The 16760-nt window shown below is 48.1% G+C and overlaps 1 long non-coding RNA gene across 2 annotated transcripts; it reads right to left on the bottom strand.

Moving 5' to 3' along the window:
- Positions 1-228: 228 nt before the first annotated feature.
- LOC307028912 lies at positions 229-16061 on the bottom strand. 2 transcript variants are annotated; one of them, XR_013805147.1, is made up of 6 exons: positions 15988-16061; positions 7874-7964; positions 7576-7654; positions 7243-7394; positions 1332-1414; positions 757-987 (listed from the first exon to the last, which is right to left on the bottom strand). It is a non-coding gene; the product is annotated as an uncharacterized lncRNA (long non-coding RNA). The 2 variants fall into 2 exon arrangements; XR_013805146.1 differs by lacking the exons at positions 757-987; positions 1332-1414 and adding an exon at positions 229-316.
- Between the last annotated feature and the right edge of the window lie 699 nt (positions 16062-16760).

Below are 16760 nucleotides of genomic sequence, written 5' to 3'. Positions count from 1 at the left end.
TGAATGGAGTGCAGGAGAGATGGAAGGCCTTCAGTCAGATTCTCCCCTCGATGCAAAGGAACACTTAAGCTCTTTAGAGTAACCATTCAGTATCCTATCCCTCATCGATGGTGGAGCAGAACAGGGATGTCCTAAGTGAAATTATATAATAAAAAAAAAAACTGCAGTGAAGTCTAGCCATTCAGGTCAGAAAAGCAGGAAATCCTGTATAAACAGGAACAATCCCATCCCTGAACATTACATGACCTTGAATAATCAAGCAGGGGGTGCTTGGGAGTGCTGCAGTATTCACTACATCAGCAGCAGTGGAACAGGTCTGTAACAAAGTAACACACAATAGTATTTATTTAACATTATGCAAGGATGAAGATCGTTCATTGGTCAGAGGTAAATCAGAACATAATAAATGGTCTAATAATAATTAATTGCATTTATATAGCGCTTTTCAAGACACCCAAAGCGCTTACAAATGGACGTCCGCAAACCAATATGCAGCCCCCGCCTGGGTGATGCTAAGGCAACAGCTAATCCGCGCACTACAGCTCAACACAGATCAGCTCGGCCCATTTGGAGCAACTTGGGGGTTAAGTGTCTTGCTCAAGGATAGTTCCGACATGCGAACAATCAGAGCCAGGATTCGAACCACCAACCCTACGGTCGATGAAAGACCAGCTCTACCAACTGAGCTTCAGTCGCCCCTAATGTAATTACTCGTTTAGCATTTTAAATAAATTAAAAATAACGTACATCAACTTCGAGCACCAGTTTCTCCGTAGGCTCCTTAAAGTAGACCGTAAGGAGCTGGAGGATGCAGGCAGCCTTCTCCGAACCCTCTGGATCATAGCTGGCAAGAACTTCCCTGATCTTCGGGTTGTCCAGTTTCTGGCAGAAATGCAGGATGGTCTGTCCTCTCTGACCCAGGGCCTCTTGGAGCTTCTGAAGTATGTTGACGTCCGTCAGGAGGCCAAAGTGGGAGAAAAGCCCTCTCTGAGAAAAGAGAAAAGGCCATTCCTCTTTGACCTCCAACATTGCTGGAGCAGGCATTCTGTTGAGGTACCTCCGCAGAATGACATAGGTCCTCACCATCAGAGTTTCTGCTCTCTCTGCCCCACCCATCCCTTCCTCTGTGTACAGACATGCAAATACATGTTTGAGAGTACCCAAGTAACAACAATTAAATTCAATGTCCCCACCTCTGGGAAATGTTGAGTGTCAAACCTTTAATTTCATGCTCTCATCATTACTCATTCTGAATATTAAGGTGGCCTTTTTGCTTAATGTGGGATGTTTATTTAGGTGTCAATTCACCAAAAATAAAGTAGATTGCATACCTGAGTAGATGTTCCGCAGATCCCTTTTCGAATTCTCCAACGTTGCCTCGGTCTCCCCCTCTGGTAAGTCTGCTGGGCACCACCTCACACACATAGGGATAGGAATCATAGGTTAAATCAATACTATTGGGGCCGATCATTTGGACTGGTTTTGGAGTGGGAACATTTCAATTATCATGGACACAGTTACACTGACGGCGATTATACAAAATCTACACACATAATTTAAACATTCAATTCAAATAACCTAAGTTAGTCTAGCATGGCAGTGCCCCTTTAACCCCTAATTGCTCCCAACGGGTCGTGTCAGTGCCTTGCATGGTTGCTGATCGCCATTAGTGTGTGAGTGTGAATGGAGAGGACACTGGCGCTGTATGTTCGCCGCTTCTCAGTGTGTGAATGAGAAGACCATCGTAAAGCACTGGGTGTCCTTAAAAGAGCTATGTAAAAGCAAGGAATTATTATTACTGTAACCTTCAAAACCTTCAACGTACAATAATTGCAATATCTATATTTTGTCCACCCCTACACATACCCGTATTGGTCGACAGGACCTCTCGTCAGTCTGGACTCTCCTGCCACTCCAGTGTTCCTTCTTCCCTCTCAGCTTCGTCGGCGTCGAGCCAGAGTGTTGTTCCTAGTTTTATATTCCACTCTAGTTTTAACTTGTTGGAGAAGAGAGGGGCATCCATCTCCAACAACTTCACCTCACCTGCTAATGTCAGCAAAGCTTTTTGGGTGGCTCCTGACTATTAATCGGACGATGCTGTGGCACATGGCTCTGGTTGGGTTGCGCTCGTGCTGCATCATTTGATCCACCAACGCGTTCACAAAGGCCCTTCTCTCATCTGGCATTGGTCTCTCTTCTTTTTCCACCGCTTGCTGAATGGCTGTTGGCATCTGGTTCCAGTTGACACGAAAGTCTACATGCCATGGCATGCCAGGCTGTGGAGACTGTGAGGAGCTTGAAGTACTTGGGGGGCTGGACAACAGGTGATGTGGAGGCCGCAATGCTTGTGGAGAGGCCAGAGTGTTCGCGGAGCTTGAAGCAATTGGATGAGGAGAGAGCACCTCCATATTAATCGTTACAAATCCTAGAAGGGACAAAAACAATTCATAAATGAAGGCAGGGAAAGATGTAGGGCTAGGGGCCCAATTGTCTACCAGTTGTGACAATGTTCCAAGGGCCTAGTTCTAACCCCTAGTTTCCACCGGGTCCGTCTGCGCCGCGTCACGGCGGTTTTGGTCCGACCTCCTCCATCGTTATAACCCACCGGGCGCGTTTCAGAAGCGGAGCGTCTTGCGTGCCAGCTCGCAGTTTTTATTGATTTGGGCATATTACGCAGCCGTAACGCGGCGCAGACGGACCCGGTGGAAACTAGGGGTAAGTGTCATGTGAGTCAAAATATGAATTTACCTTGCTTAATACCATTCAGCAGCTTCCGACACTGGATTAGTTTAAGGTATCTGACCAGATCCTTCTCCTCCATTAAGGCCAGGTCTTCGACACTCTCCACTCCAAGCTCATCAATTAGGGTAGTCAGCAAGTCATCAGGGAGGTCCGGTAAATATGACCAAACTGCTCCCTTTATAGCTTCCATTACCTAGTTTCATGGGCATTAACAGTCAACTGTGCTCGCTATACTATCAACAATAAAAAATTTAACTATCTTCAAGGTTACAATTAAAAACTGAGCTTTAGTTTGCCATGACTAAATAGCCTGGTCCAGAACTTACGCCTGTCCTCACGTCTGTCATGTCCTCTCTTTCCTCCCCGTCCCTCATGTCCTCTCTTTCCTCCCTGTTTAAACTGCTTCCGGAAAAGAATGGTGGAGAGCAATAAGCATCTGATCATACATGTTGTATGCTGGAAGAGGATAGTAGTCCAGTAGATCTTCGTGCTTAATGCACACATAATGCTCTTGGGCCACTCCTGAGTCACAGTACACACCTATGTCACTTAACTTGACAGAAGTGTGTTTCTCTGAGACAAAGTGTACAGAGTTATGGGCAACAATGACCAGCATAATCTTCCCCATGTGAAGTCCTTCATCACTGTTCCCAAGCAAGATGAACATCCCCTTTCTGTAGTCTGTGCCTTTGACAGTAACATTGTTACAAGCCACTGCAGACTGAGACTCAAATTGACAACTGGCTACAGATGCCCTGATCTTGTCGTTGTAATCATCTACATAAAAATCAGTCCCCTTCTCTACCTGTATAAGTGGAGGGAACAAGCTTCCCGCACTCAGGTAGGCCTGGAGAAGTTGGTGTCTCTCTGATAAAGTTTTGCACAGATTTTTGAAATTGTGCAATTTTCTGGCACACTGTTTGAAAAAAGTATGTTTGCTTTCAAACCGCAGAGTCCACAGGCGAATAAATGGGCCAAAGTGGATGATTAGATCTGGATAATGGCCAAGATAGTGATGCTTTGGCCTCAGGGTGTCATTGGGGAATAGCCTTTTCCTGTTGCATATGTACTCCTCTGTGATGACTTTCAGATATGCTACCTGACCTTCTGTAATGACTGGTGCACAGATAAGCTCAACTATCTCTCTCAGCTGAAAAATGAGCTGCCACACCTAATTGTCACATGGATCTTTAATCCTGCCACCCACGAAGAGAGGGAGTAATCTAAGGAAACACCAATTTTGAACTGCATGCCCACTTAGTTTGTCACTGCCGGGAGAGAGGTCTGCTGGTTTATCCCTACCATCGTTCCCTTCATATCTGAACTGGTTCTTGCACCGATTTAACTGCAGGGACATAAAATTATTCTTCTCAACTAAATAGCGAATATATAAAGGAAGGTCATAAGCCATGACTCCCACAAATAAGTCATGGCCTAGACATGGTGGGAGGCCAGGCTGGCAAACATGGAAATGAGAAAGCTGGTTGAAAGGAGAGTCAAACTTGATACCGCATACAGAGTCTGTTGCACTAGTTTCCAGGTCTTGCAAATTACTTGTGTATGATTGGGCCGTTCTTGTGGAAGCACACAACACTGGATTCTTCACGAAATCATCTCTATGCACCTCACAGTTGCGACAAAAATATTTAGACCGACTGAAGTTTTCTAAGAATCCCCCAAAAGAATGGGATCCCAAGTTGTCTCCTGCAATGTCAACCAAAGAGCCCTTTAGTACAGTGCCATCAGATATGACTACTCCTCTCTCTTCCAGGATTTTGAGGTCCTCAATTAGGGGTGCAAAAAGCTTATTTACTAGGGATGCACCGAATATTCGGCCGCCAAAAATTATCGGCCGAAAATGGTTAAAAAGGCCGTTTCGGCTTTCGGCCGAAAGGGTTTTAGCACCGAAAAAATATCACCGAATGTCAGAGAACAGGGTTACGTTGGTAAGCTAACGTGTTGTTGTGAGGACGTAATCAAAACGCAGCGACAAGCACGGCGCGCGACCATGCTCGCGGCTGGCTCACAGCCAACATGTCTGCCGCTTGGAGATATTTAAAAATATCAGAGAAAGAGGCGCGGATTGCGATTTGTAAAACGTGTTCAGCTGACATTTCTCGAGGGGGTGTAACTGCAAAGACTTTCACCACTTCGGGATTACTCCACCACTTGAAATCAAAACACCGGGACAAATATGCGGAGTAAGATCAAATCACAAGCACTGACAGCGAGAGACTGTTCAGCGCTGCCTCTCATGTGCTTGATGAGAAGAGGAACAGACTTATGGCTGATAAAGCAGAGAAGCTACTGTTCATTAAAAAGAACCTCCCACTTTTCCTTAATAAGTAGACAAGGCTGGTTTATCATAAACTTATCTATTTCTACATGTCTACTCCATACCCACTTTCCTGAACAATTTTCATTGTGAGTTATAATTCACCATCTCAGGTTATCATTAGGGGGAAATGACAGCAGCACAGTGTTCAATAAATTGTACTTTCGTTATCTAAATGATACAATGTTGTTTACATTGCTCATGAGGACAGACCACCTTATTTGCAGATTCTTGAAATTGTAATTTAATTTGTAATTGATTGTGGATTTTGTATCCAGTTTTCACTTTATGTATCTTTATACAATGTGTACTACTTTGCTTATGAGGACAGACAGCCTTATTTAGATTCTTGAAATTCAATTGTAATTTCATTTGTAAATAGTTACATTCATGTGGATTTATCCATTTTGCACATTTGTATGCATGCACTTATAGGTGCATTTGTTGTTGTTGAAGGCCTGGCTGTTAGTCTTTATTTACACTATTTTGTTGTGGGCCTACTGGCCTAGATGTTTATGCAGTTTTAAAGCACCTTGGCTTTGTTCTGAATGCACTTTGTTGTAGTTATCCTACAGAGAAAAGAAAATGGACTTGACTTGGAATTAATGTACTGTATGCATTCAAAAGTGCTGAATAAATGTTTTATGGACCCATACTAGTGATTATTATTTAAGTTAAGTTTTGCCATAATCATGTCTTTTTCCATAATCAGGAAGCTGAACAACATTGGTAAACATTTTATACATTATATATATTTCTATTAATCATTTTCGGCCTTTCGGCATTCGGTTTTCGGCCAACTGTTTCCTATTTTCGGTATCGGTTTCGGCCAAGAATTTCCCATTCGGTGCACCCCTATTATTTACCCCAAAATACTTAAAGTCCTGCTCCCTACATAAGAGGACAAGTTGCATCTGCTCTATAGAAGATCTATTGTGAGGCAAGATGTCAGTCAGGGTTAGGTAAACAGCTAAAACCTTGTGCTTTTTTTCCCCTGAGCCCAGTGGGTTCACAACCTCAAAGGCATCTTGGTACAGTATCAAACCAAGTGAGGAAGGGTCAGCTTTCAACATTGGATTACTTTGAAATCCTTCTCCATCCTTGACATCCTGATAGACAGCATCAGTAGATGGCTGCAAACGTGTCATGGTATACTGTTCTTGTAGAGACTCATTTTTGAACAGTGTCACCAATGTCTCATGTATAGGTACATACTGAGCAAAGCATTCTTTGTCATTTTCATCATTGCCCAAGAGCAAAGGCAAGGGATGAACATAGTTGAAACACTCTTTAAAAGCAGCCTTCCTCTTTGCATCTGTACTGAGTCTTCCCCTGTTATAGAGTGTTAGCAGATCCTCTCTGTTCAGTTCATCGATGATGCTGCTTATAGTGGCCTGAGGGATTCCAAGTTTCTTCAATTTCTTACTCAGAATGTTAAGTGAATGAGACAGACCAAGTTCATGAGCACTTTGAAAGCCATCAATAATGGTTTGTATGGTGCTTGCCGGTAAGAGTAGCTTAGATTGCAATTTCAAATACAAAAGTGTAAGGTTATGTAAAAAAAGGGTTTCGTCCACAACTAATGGCACTTCTGGTTCATCATCATGTTCATCATCATGTTCACCAGCAGCTTCTGAAGATGACTGAATGGATTCTGGCAATGACTCTGTAGTAATAGACTTGTCTAGTACCAAGTCAACTAAAACTGAATCCTCTGCACGCCTATGTTTCCTGTTAATATGTGAAGCAAAAGTCATCACGTTTGTGAACCTGCAATCACAACCTCTAAATGGGCATCTAGTTTCCATTCCTCCCCTTACGTGTGTCTTCAAATGCTTAATAAGAGAGGCTAAAGTGTCACACTTAAATGCACAAGCCTCAAGCACACATTTCAAGGATGTGTCAGGTGGTAGAGCTGATATGTCAGGCGGTATAGGCCGAGCAGCTTGCAGGTAGCACTTATGCAGCCTATATATATGCGATTTCAGTGCTGTGTGTTTTCTGTACCTCCGTGAGCAGTCAGGCACCCCACACTGATAGTGAAAATTGGGGGCATTACTTTGCAGCTTTGTGTGCTGAATAAAGTTATGCACCTTCTCAGACACATGCTGACATCCAATATATTTACAGTGGAACATTGTTGTGCGTGGTAACTAGTTACCTACCCAAACATAATTCAATCTGCCTGACAATGAACAGGACGGTTAGCCTGGCTGCCTGACACTGAAGAGGATGGTTAGCCTGGCTGCCTGACACTGAAGAGGATGGTTAGCCTGGCTGCTTGACACTGAAGAGGATGGTTGGCCTCTCTGATGACCTAGAAAAAAGGAGACCAGAGAAAGGAGAAATTACAAAGGCAACCAACAAAAGGAATTTTTCAGTATGTATGCAGATTATGAACATGAGCATGTTGTAAAGGTGTAGCCATTCAGTCAGGTAGTTGAGCATCCCATTTAGACGAGACCGCTGTCACACAATCATATCGAAATGTTAACTACCTTAGCTGCAACAACACTCGAACAGTCACTAGCAATTTCCTCGAGGCGCACGCACACCAGGATCACGAGGATGTCAAATCTGGAATAGAGGCAGTAAAAAAACACCACAGGGAAGCAAGAGAGGTAAGCTCACATAAATGTACTGTCAAACAGTATTGGATGAAGTGATTAATCTCAGGTGTGCTGCACAGGTAACGAATGCCTGAGCTTCAGTACTTCATGGAGGGAAGCACTGGAGCTGGGGACTGCAGTTATGCACAGTCTATAAACTACGGTCTGTGTTGCATACTAGGCCTACCTCCAACTAGGAAGCAATCCGTGGATTGGATTTAGGATTTAGGCAATACACCTCGTCGCGTCGGTCAACACCAGGCAGGCAATCAGTAGACCTAGAGGAAGATACAAGATACAATATCTGTTTATTCGCCATGTAGTTTTACAACATACTAGAAATGTGTTGCTGGTAGGTACTGACATAAAGACAACATTGGACAGGGTGCAGGGACAAGACAGGAAAAATGCAAAACAGGACAGTGCACAAAATGCAGGTAAAAGTAGAAGCTAATTTAGGCTAGAATAGTATAGAAATAAAATAAGATAGAAAATGTTTGTGTTTTCAGAGAAATAACATTATGCATTGCAATAACCTATAAACATTTCAAACCTATAAACATTGCGAACCTGTAAACATTGTGAAGAGGGAGAGAGAGTTTGGTAATCCTTTATCATCCAGAGTAGTGTTGATGAAAGTATTGAGTGATTGAAACTTTGCTTGCTAGGCGAGGCTTAAACTCTAAGTAAGCCACAGGCTACAATGAGGCTAAAAAAGAGTTCAACTTTTTATGTCTGAGCATGTTTTGAGAGCAGCATGCTCAGTCATAAAATGTTGAACTTTGTGTCTCAGAGCAACATTAAGAGATCTATGGATACATCTCTCAATACCCATATGAAACAGAACTGTAAACAGATTTTATTTTTCTTTATGGATATCTTACAAATCACTCCCCTTTTAAACTGTATTCTTGTTATTTTTAACAACTGTTGTGTTACTGTTATATAGTATTTTATACCTGTTTTTCATTTAGTCTCTTCTTTTTTTTAAACTATAATGATGATATAAAAGGTGTGCCTTTACGTCACTGAGATGAGGTTATCAGCCTCTCAGTCTGTCAGGAGAGAGCACAAGTTTAATATTCTGAAAGCCAAGACACTAGGGGTGCAACAACTAATCGACTTAATCGATTAAAATTGATTACCAAATTAGTTGGCAACTAATTCAGTCGTCGATTCGTTGGTGACGTCATCACATGTGTTCTTCTACACCCCGTTAAGCTCCAACGTTATCGCTCTTTTTTATCAGTACAGGAGACATTTAAAACATATGTCATATGTATTATGAAGAGTTTATCGCCAGCCACTAGAGGGCAGTGTCACTGCTGTCGCTGCCCGGTTATGCCATGCTCTGACCCGGTAGTACCGAGCGGCCATCTTAGTTCAAACATTGTTAATTCACTCCGCCTCGAGTTGAGACGTTCGTCCACTCATTCATGTAAGACTGTTTCCACTATTATATTATACTATATATTATACTATATATATATTATACTACTATACTCTGTTTCGTGGTATATATTTGTGTTGATTAAATTGCATGGATGTAATACTTTGTCAGCTTATCTTGCTGCATTACTCTGTTTCAGGGTGTCGTCATCCTTGTCAATAAATTACCGAAACTGACATTGAGGAGTGTGTTTCTTCATGACGACACCATGGTCGTTGTTGGATGCCCTGTCCTCGGCTGCGAGTTCAAATCCGATGACTTGTCTGAAGCACTCGTCATTGCTATATTGACGATTCATGGATGTAGCCACCAGCACGCAGCGCCTGTCATGGCCGCACCAGCCCAGGCCCCAGCCCCTCACGGCCCGAGACTCGATCGGCCCAGAGTTGATGTGGGCGTGTCAATAGAGGAATGGAACGTGTTCATCCGCCGTTGGAACGTATTCCGCGCCGGCTCAGGCATAGGGGACGCCCAGGCCCCCTTCCAGCTGTTTCAGTGCGCTGGGCCTGTACTTGGAGACAGCCTGTTGAAAGCCGTCCCCGACGCCGCTTCCGGACCCTTGCCAGACCTAATCACCGTCATGTGTTCCCTAGCTGTCATCCCAGTCGCTACATGCGTCCTGCGCACCAAACTACTTCAGTTACGCCAGGAACGCGACGAGACATTCCGCGCATTCGCTGCCAGAATGCGGGGTAAAGCAGAGACATGCGCATATAATGCGGTATGCGAGTGTGGTAAGGACTTGGACTATACCGACCACATTATCCGCGATGTGCTGCTCAATGGCATCTATGACTCGGACATACGCCGTGAGACGCTGGGGACAACTGACGTCCTGGTCAAGCCAGTTAACGACGTGATTGCACTCGTCGAGAACAAAGAGATGGCCCGTAACGCTCTCCCGTCGTCCTCCCTATCAGCCATGTCGTCATTCCGGCGCCTGAAGACGACTCCACAGGCGAGCCCCGCCCCGAGCCCTGCGGACGGGGCTAAACGTGCCTCGTGCCCGGAATGTAAGAGCGTCTTTAACGTCTTCACGGATGGGCCTCGCGGGTGGAATCCTAAGCCTCACCAGGTGTGCATCGGCTGCTACAGGGCCCACCGACGACAGAGGCGTCAACAGCCGTCATCCGACAGTCAACAGGCCGCCATGGGGTCGGAGCTGGTATCCCAGGTCTCGTCGGTGCAAGCCGGAGCCCGCCCTGGCCGACGTCGCGGGAGCCTTCGCCGACGCCGCGCCCCTACGTCGCACGGCTGTGTCGAAAGGCCTGCACCTATCAGACTCGAGCACCACATCTTCTCCAAGGGCGAGTGGAGGCGAGCCAGGCTGAGAGACCACCCCCGGGCATTAATCACCATCTCGATGGACATGCCAGTCGGGCTGAGGGATGGCACCAGCAACCGGGGCTCGGCCGACGGAGCTCGAATATCCGCCGTCGTGGACACTGGCGCGCAGTCGGAGATTTGGTCTCTGGAGGAGTTCCTGGCCTGCGGTTTCGCGCGGGACGACCTGCGACCCGTCAGCCTCAGCCTGTCGGCCGCCAACTGCTCCCCTATAGCCTTTGAGGGAGCGTTCTTCGCTAGGCTCTCGACGACCTGCAGCGGGGGGCGTACTACATCCTGCCGTTCCATGTTATACGTGAGCAGCTCAGACGGCCATGTACCTCTCCTACGAGTCGTTGCTCAACCTCGGCCTCTTGCCCGTTAACTTCCCGTCGAACGACGTTGCAGGGGGGCCCAAGGACAAGCATAGCCCTGACACGGCTGACACGCCAGTCCAGCCCCTGTCCATCAATGCGACGAGGTCAACCAACGGCGGCTGCGTGGGGCCAAGTGACCCCCGGGATGCCCAGTGCTCATGTCCTCAGCGCACGGTCCCCCCGGCGCACCCCGCAGCACTGCCGTTCCCTTGTACGTCAGAGAACAATAACCGGATGAAAGGTTGGCTACTCGGGAGATATGCCTCGTCAACATTCAATACTTGCCCCCATCGGGCACTACCATGGATGGAGGGGCCACCTATCGAGATGCACGTGGACCCCGCAGCTACGCCTAAGGCATGCCACACCGCGGCTACAGTGCCTCTACACTGGCAGCGGAGGGTTCACGATGACCCCCTGCGGGACGAAGCCCTTGGGGTCATTGAACGCGTGCCATACGGCGAGCCGGTGGCGTGGTGCCATCGTATGGTAGTCACTCGGAAGCACGACGGTTCCCCCCGCAGGACCGTGGACCTCTCCCCCCTCAACAAGTTCTGCCAACGTGAGACCTTCGAGACTGAGTCCCCGTTCAACCTTGCATGCCGCGTCCCGAAGGGCACCTGGAAGACCGTCACGGACGCCTGGAACGGCTACCACAGTGTCTCCCTGCGTGACTCGGATCGCCACCTCACTACCTTCATCACGCCCTTCGGCTGTTGGCGCTACACCAGGGCACCACAGGGTTTTCTGTCGTCAGGGGATGGCTACAACCGTCGGTTTGACGCCGTCCTCTCGGACTATGAACGCAAGGAACGTTGTGTGGATGACACCATCCACTATGACACCGACCTGGAGCAACACTGGTGGAGGACCATCGACTTCCTGACGCGTGTCGGCCGGTCGGGCATCGTGTTGAATCCGGACAAGCTTCAGTTCGCGGAGAGGTGCGTCGACTTCGCTGGCTTCAGGGTGTCGGAATCTACCATCGAACCGCTCCCAAAATACTTGGACGCCATCCGGGACTTCCCCACCCCAGGCTCCACGACGGACATCAGGAGTTGGTTCGGCCTTGTCAACCAGGTGGCTAACTACGCCCAGCTGCGTGACACGATGGCTCCATTTAAACCGTTCCTCAGCCCACGCTGTGTGTTCCTATGGTCCCCCGTTCTGGAGGAGGCCTTCCAGACGTCCAAGCAAGCCATAATGGAGGCCATCCGCGAGGGCGTGGAGATCTACGACATGCAGAAGCGTACCTGCCTCCGCCCTGACTGGTCCATGCGTGGCATTGGCTACTTCCTGCTCCAGCAACATTGTCACTGTGCCTCGGGCATACCGGACTGCTGTCCAGGAGGGTGGAGGATCACCCTCGCGGGCTCGCGTTTCCTGTCCCCTGCGGAGCAGCGCTATGCGGCCGTCGAGGGAGAGGCCCTAGCTGTGGCCTGGGGCCTGGAACAAACGCGGTACTTCACGCAGGGGTCCGACAACCTCGTCGTGGTCACCGACCATAAACCGTTGGTGAAAATCTTTGGCGACCGTACGCTGGATGAGATCACAAACTCGCGTCTGTTTAGACTCAAGCAGCGCACCCTCCCATGGCGCTTCGACATTGTGCATCTGCCTGGCAAGAGCAACTATGCCGCTGATGCCATGTCGAGGCATCCTTCCCCCTCGGGTTCAGCGAACGGCCTCTCATTGGGGCTGCCGAGCGGGCCTGACGCCGTGGAGTCAGCACTCATGGCCTCCATCCGCGACGACGCACGGGAGCTCGGAGCCGTCTCTTGGCCCCTCCTCGCACGGGAGACAGCGGCTGATGGATGCCTCAGCCACCTCCTCCAACTCATCGAGCAGGAGGGTGGGATTGACGTTAACGACCCTGCCCTGGCGAGTCTGTCATCGGTCTGTCAGTCCGTCTACGACCAGGACGGCGTCCTGCTCTATCCGGACCGCGTCGTGGTTCCCCCGTCCCTCCGTGGGAGGGTCCTTCGGCATCTCCATGCCGCTCACCAGGGGACCTCAGCTATGGGGCAGCATGCCCGAGCCATAGTTTACTGGCCCGGGATGTCCGGGGAAATTCAGGCCACCAGGGACGGGTGTGCAGACTGCAACCGCAATGCTCCGTCACAGGCGGCTACACCCCCCCGGCCATCCTCACCCCCGTCCACGCCATTCGAGGCGGTGTTTGCTCACTTCTTCGACCATGGGGGCCGTCACTACCTAGTTGTCGGGGATCGGCTCTCGGTCTGGGTAGAGGTCCTGAGCTCTAGGGCGGGTACTACCCTGGCGGGCTCAGCTGGCCTGGTCCAACACCTCCGGTCGTTCTTCGCCACCTTCGGCGTACCAGAGGAGCTCTCGAGCGACGGTGGTCCGGAATTCAAGGCGAGCCACACTGAGGACTTCCTCCGCTTATGGCACGTCAAACACCGTGTGTCTTTCGTTAGCTTTCCGCAGTCGAATGGGAGGGCGGAGGTTGCGGTTAAGACTGCTAAGCGCCTCTTGATGTCAACACCGGCCCGTCGGGCAGCCTTAATCAGGACCGCTTCCTGCGCGCTATGCTGTAGTTGCGTAACACGCCTGACCCCGACTGCGACCTCTCGCCAGCACAGATCATCTTCGGCCGCCCCCTTCGTGGCTCGCTCTCCTTCGTGGCTCGCTCTCCTTCGTGAACCGCCTCGAGAAGTTCTCAAACCCGCATATCCGCCTGCTATGGCGCGAGGCATGGGCGGCAAAGGAGGACGCCCTTCGGACCCGTATGTCCCGTACCACCGAGTCTCTGGGGACTCACTCGAGACCGCTCCTCCCATTGGCACTCGGCGAAAGGGTATTCCTCCAGAACCAACAAGGCCCGAGCCCCCACAAATGGGACAGGTCAGGGATCGTGGTGGAGTCGCCGGGCCACGACCAGTATCGGGTCAGGGTTGACGGTTCGGGACGTCTGACACTGCGCAACCGGCGGTTCCTCCGTGCCTACACGCCGGCCGCACCCTGCGCCCGTGAGCAGTCGGCGGCGCCGTCGCCGCCGCCCGCTGCCCTGGGTCATCAGCCCCCACCTATCCGCCCGGGCTGGGCGACGCCCCAGGGGATTGCTCAGCGGCCGGCTGTCGGGCCCCGCGACTCGGCTACTGGCACTTCCCCACCGACGCCTGCTGATGAGGCGTCCTCTGACCTCACTGTTCCTACGGGTGCCTTCCTGGGCGCACCGCTCCCGGTGCCGCAGTCGCCGCCGACGCTGCCGACGCTGCCGCTGCTGATGAGGCCGGGCCGCGTGAGGAGGCCGCCTGCACGTTACGAGCCCGAGTCTGGCAGCTGGGTACGGGATTTAGACCGTTAACATATTCCGGCCCATAGCTTTCCGGTCTGGGGGGATGAAGAGTTTATCGCCGGCCACTAGAGGGCAGTGTCCCTGCTGTCGCTGCCCGGTTATGCCGTGCTCTGACCCGGTAGTTCCGAGCGGCCATCTTAGTTCAAACATTGTTCATTCACTCCGCCTCGAGTTGAGACGTTCGTCCACTCATTCATGTAAGACTGTTTCCACTATTATATTATACTATATATTATGATATATATATTATACTATTATACTACTATACTCTGTTTCGTGGTATATATTTGTGTTGATTAAATTGCATGGATGTAATACTTTGTCAGCTTATCTTGCTGCATTACTCTGTTTCAGTGTGTCGTCATCCTTGTCAATAAATTACCGAAACTGACATTGAGGAGTGTGTTTCTTCATATTATTGCTACATAAACATTATATCGCAGTCTTAGTGTCGCCAACTCAGTTTCTAATATGCAATATGACTACAAAATGCGTCTATAATGTATTTTCGATCTTCCCAAATCAGACGAGAGAACTCTCCCCCGCCTGCTTGCGAGGGGGCGGGGCAGTTTACACACACATGCAGGAGATGGCGGAGAGAACGCGCTCCGAGGTGTGGTTAAACTTTAGCCGTCTCGATGTGGACAATGCTCGTTACCAAAAGTGCAATAATAGTTTATCATATAAAGGCGGTAAAACGAGCAATTTGTCTAAACATTTAGCAAAAGTGCACCACATTCAGACGGAGGAATGCACCGGGTTCGACTGTCTTTCTAGTAGCTCTGTAGCCCCGTCCACGAGTAACGTTTCCACGTCAGGTGTTATGTATGCTAGCAGCAACACACAGAGTTAACTCAGTTATAAAAACATAGGTTAATGATTAGAGGTATCTGAGTTATTTTGTTAAAGTTTCAGCTATTCTGTTTACAGTTCTGTCATCACATTATTTAATATGATTTGTTAAAACATTGTTGTTTCTTTTGATGTGAAATATTATGCATTTAATTAAAATAAAAAGCAATGTTAGTTTTGTTCACAATTTGTTAAGTTAGTTTACCTTATTTCTTGTCAAAAGAACCGTTAATACTATCGTTAAAATGACCGGATCGATAAGCAGTATTGATATAAGTAGTAGTACAGTTAAAACCTTAACGATCCGAATAATCGATTAATCGTTTCATTAATCGATAGATTAATCGATTATCAAATTAGTCATTTGTTGCAGCCCTATGACACGTGGTGACACAAATGTGCAATAGGGTCCGTGACAAATTCATTAAGAACATTATAAGAGCAACTAACGTTACCAACTTTGACACCGATTTAGATTAGGCCTAATTTGATTAGACAATGTCATGAAACCACCAACCACCTAGCACAAGAAATATTCATTAGCTAGCTAACATCAGCTAAACTACTAGTAAGTTAGTTAGACCATGGCTTCAGAATACAAACTTAGCAGCAATGCTAAGCTAACTAGCTTATACCAATGGCAATTATGCCAGTCTTACCTGTTAAAGTATTCATTGTTCGCTCTTTCATTCGAATACAGCATAAGCCTTCTCCCAACAAATGGAACAGTCAGCAACAGTTGGCTGGCTAGCACCAGAGCCATCTACCATAGCCATATACGGCGCTGGCTAGCACTAGCTAGGCTAACGTTAAGGCCACCTGCTTGAAGGTGGACATGGCTGCTATCAAGCTAATGTTACTAGCTAACGCTAGCTATCTATTCGCTACCATGTACAAACCAAAACGACACTACTCCACTGGCGTTTGCAATCGAAAGCACATAATATCCATCACTACTCCACATTATGGGCAGTACTTACTTGCTGTTTACCGATGGTAACCGCCTTGGAGAAATTCACAGATGTTCACCTTGACTGTTGCCTCCGTGCGAATTTTCGAAAGGATCGAGGCATCTCTGTCAGGAGGCTTTGGGTTCCTCAAAGCGCGATATGATTGGCCGTTCGAGCGAAGACGTTCCGTTTCGTCCCTTCAAACGTGACACCAACGGTTGACAAATACCCGGAAATAACGTTTTTTCTGGCGTGTATGTCACGTGATCTTCAACTTTCTCAACACTAATTCGGCTGACTTATATATTTGATCCAATTGGTAAATAGGGACACCTAGTGGTTAAAGCACGTTATTGAAATGTTTTGTTGAATAATCTGTAATCTTTAATAACCCGACTTTGGAAAGGGCTGGAAAGATCTTTTTTTCACCAGGGGACTCTAAATAGGGTCCAGATAAGGTATCTGAAATATGGGAACCGTAACCCACCCGGAATTTTTTTTCAATCTAATGTCAAACTCTCACAAAATCCTGTCTAGAGCTAAGGATTGGACACCCTTTGGTGAGGGAGGGAGAGAACATTGAAAAAAAATGAAAAAAGGTGCTTGGCGCTCCGAGACTTTGAGAGTATGTTGCTTAACTTGTGTGGAACCCGCTTGCAAAATTTGGGGCCGCTGTGACCTTCAACCAGGTCGCAAACTAAGGTTAAAGGCCATGTTTTCATGGCTCTCAATACTCTAGACGGCACAAAGGAAGGTCCGACAGCTTTGAGCTTGATGTCGTTGGAATCGTCTCGAAGAGTACA

Source organism: Notothenia rossii (assembly GCF_949606895.1).
Source record: "Notothenia rossii genome assembly, chromosome: 2".
Taxonomy (NCBI): Eukaryota; Metazoa; Chordata; class Actinopteri; order Perciformes; family Nototheniidae; genus Notothenia; species Notothenia rossii.
Note: the sequence above shows the minus strand (reverse complement) of the source record. Positions and strands in the feature narration are given on the sequence as shown.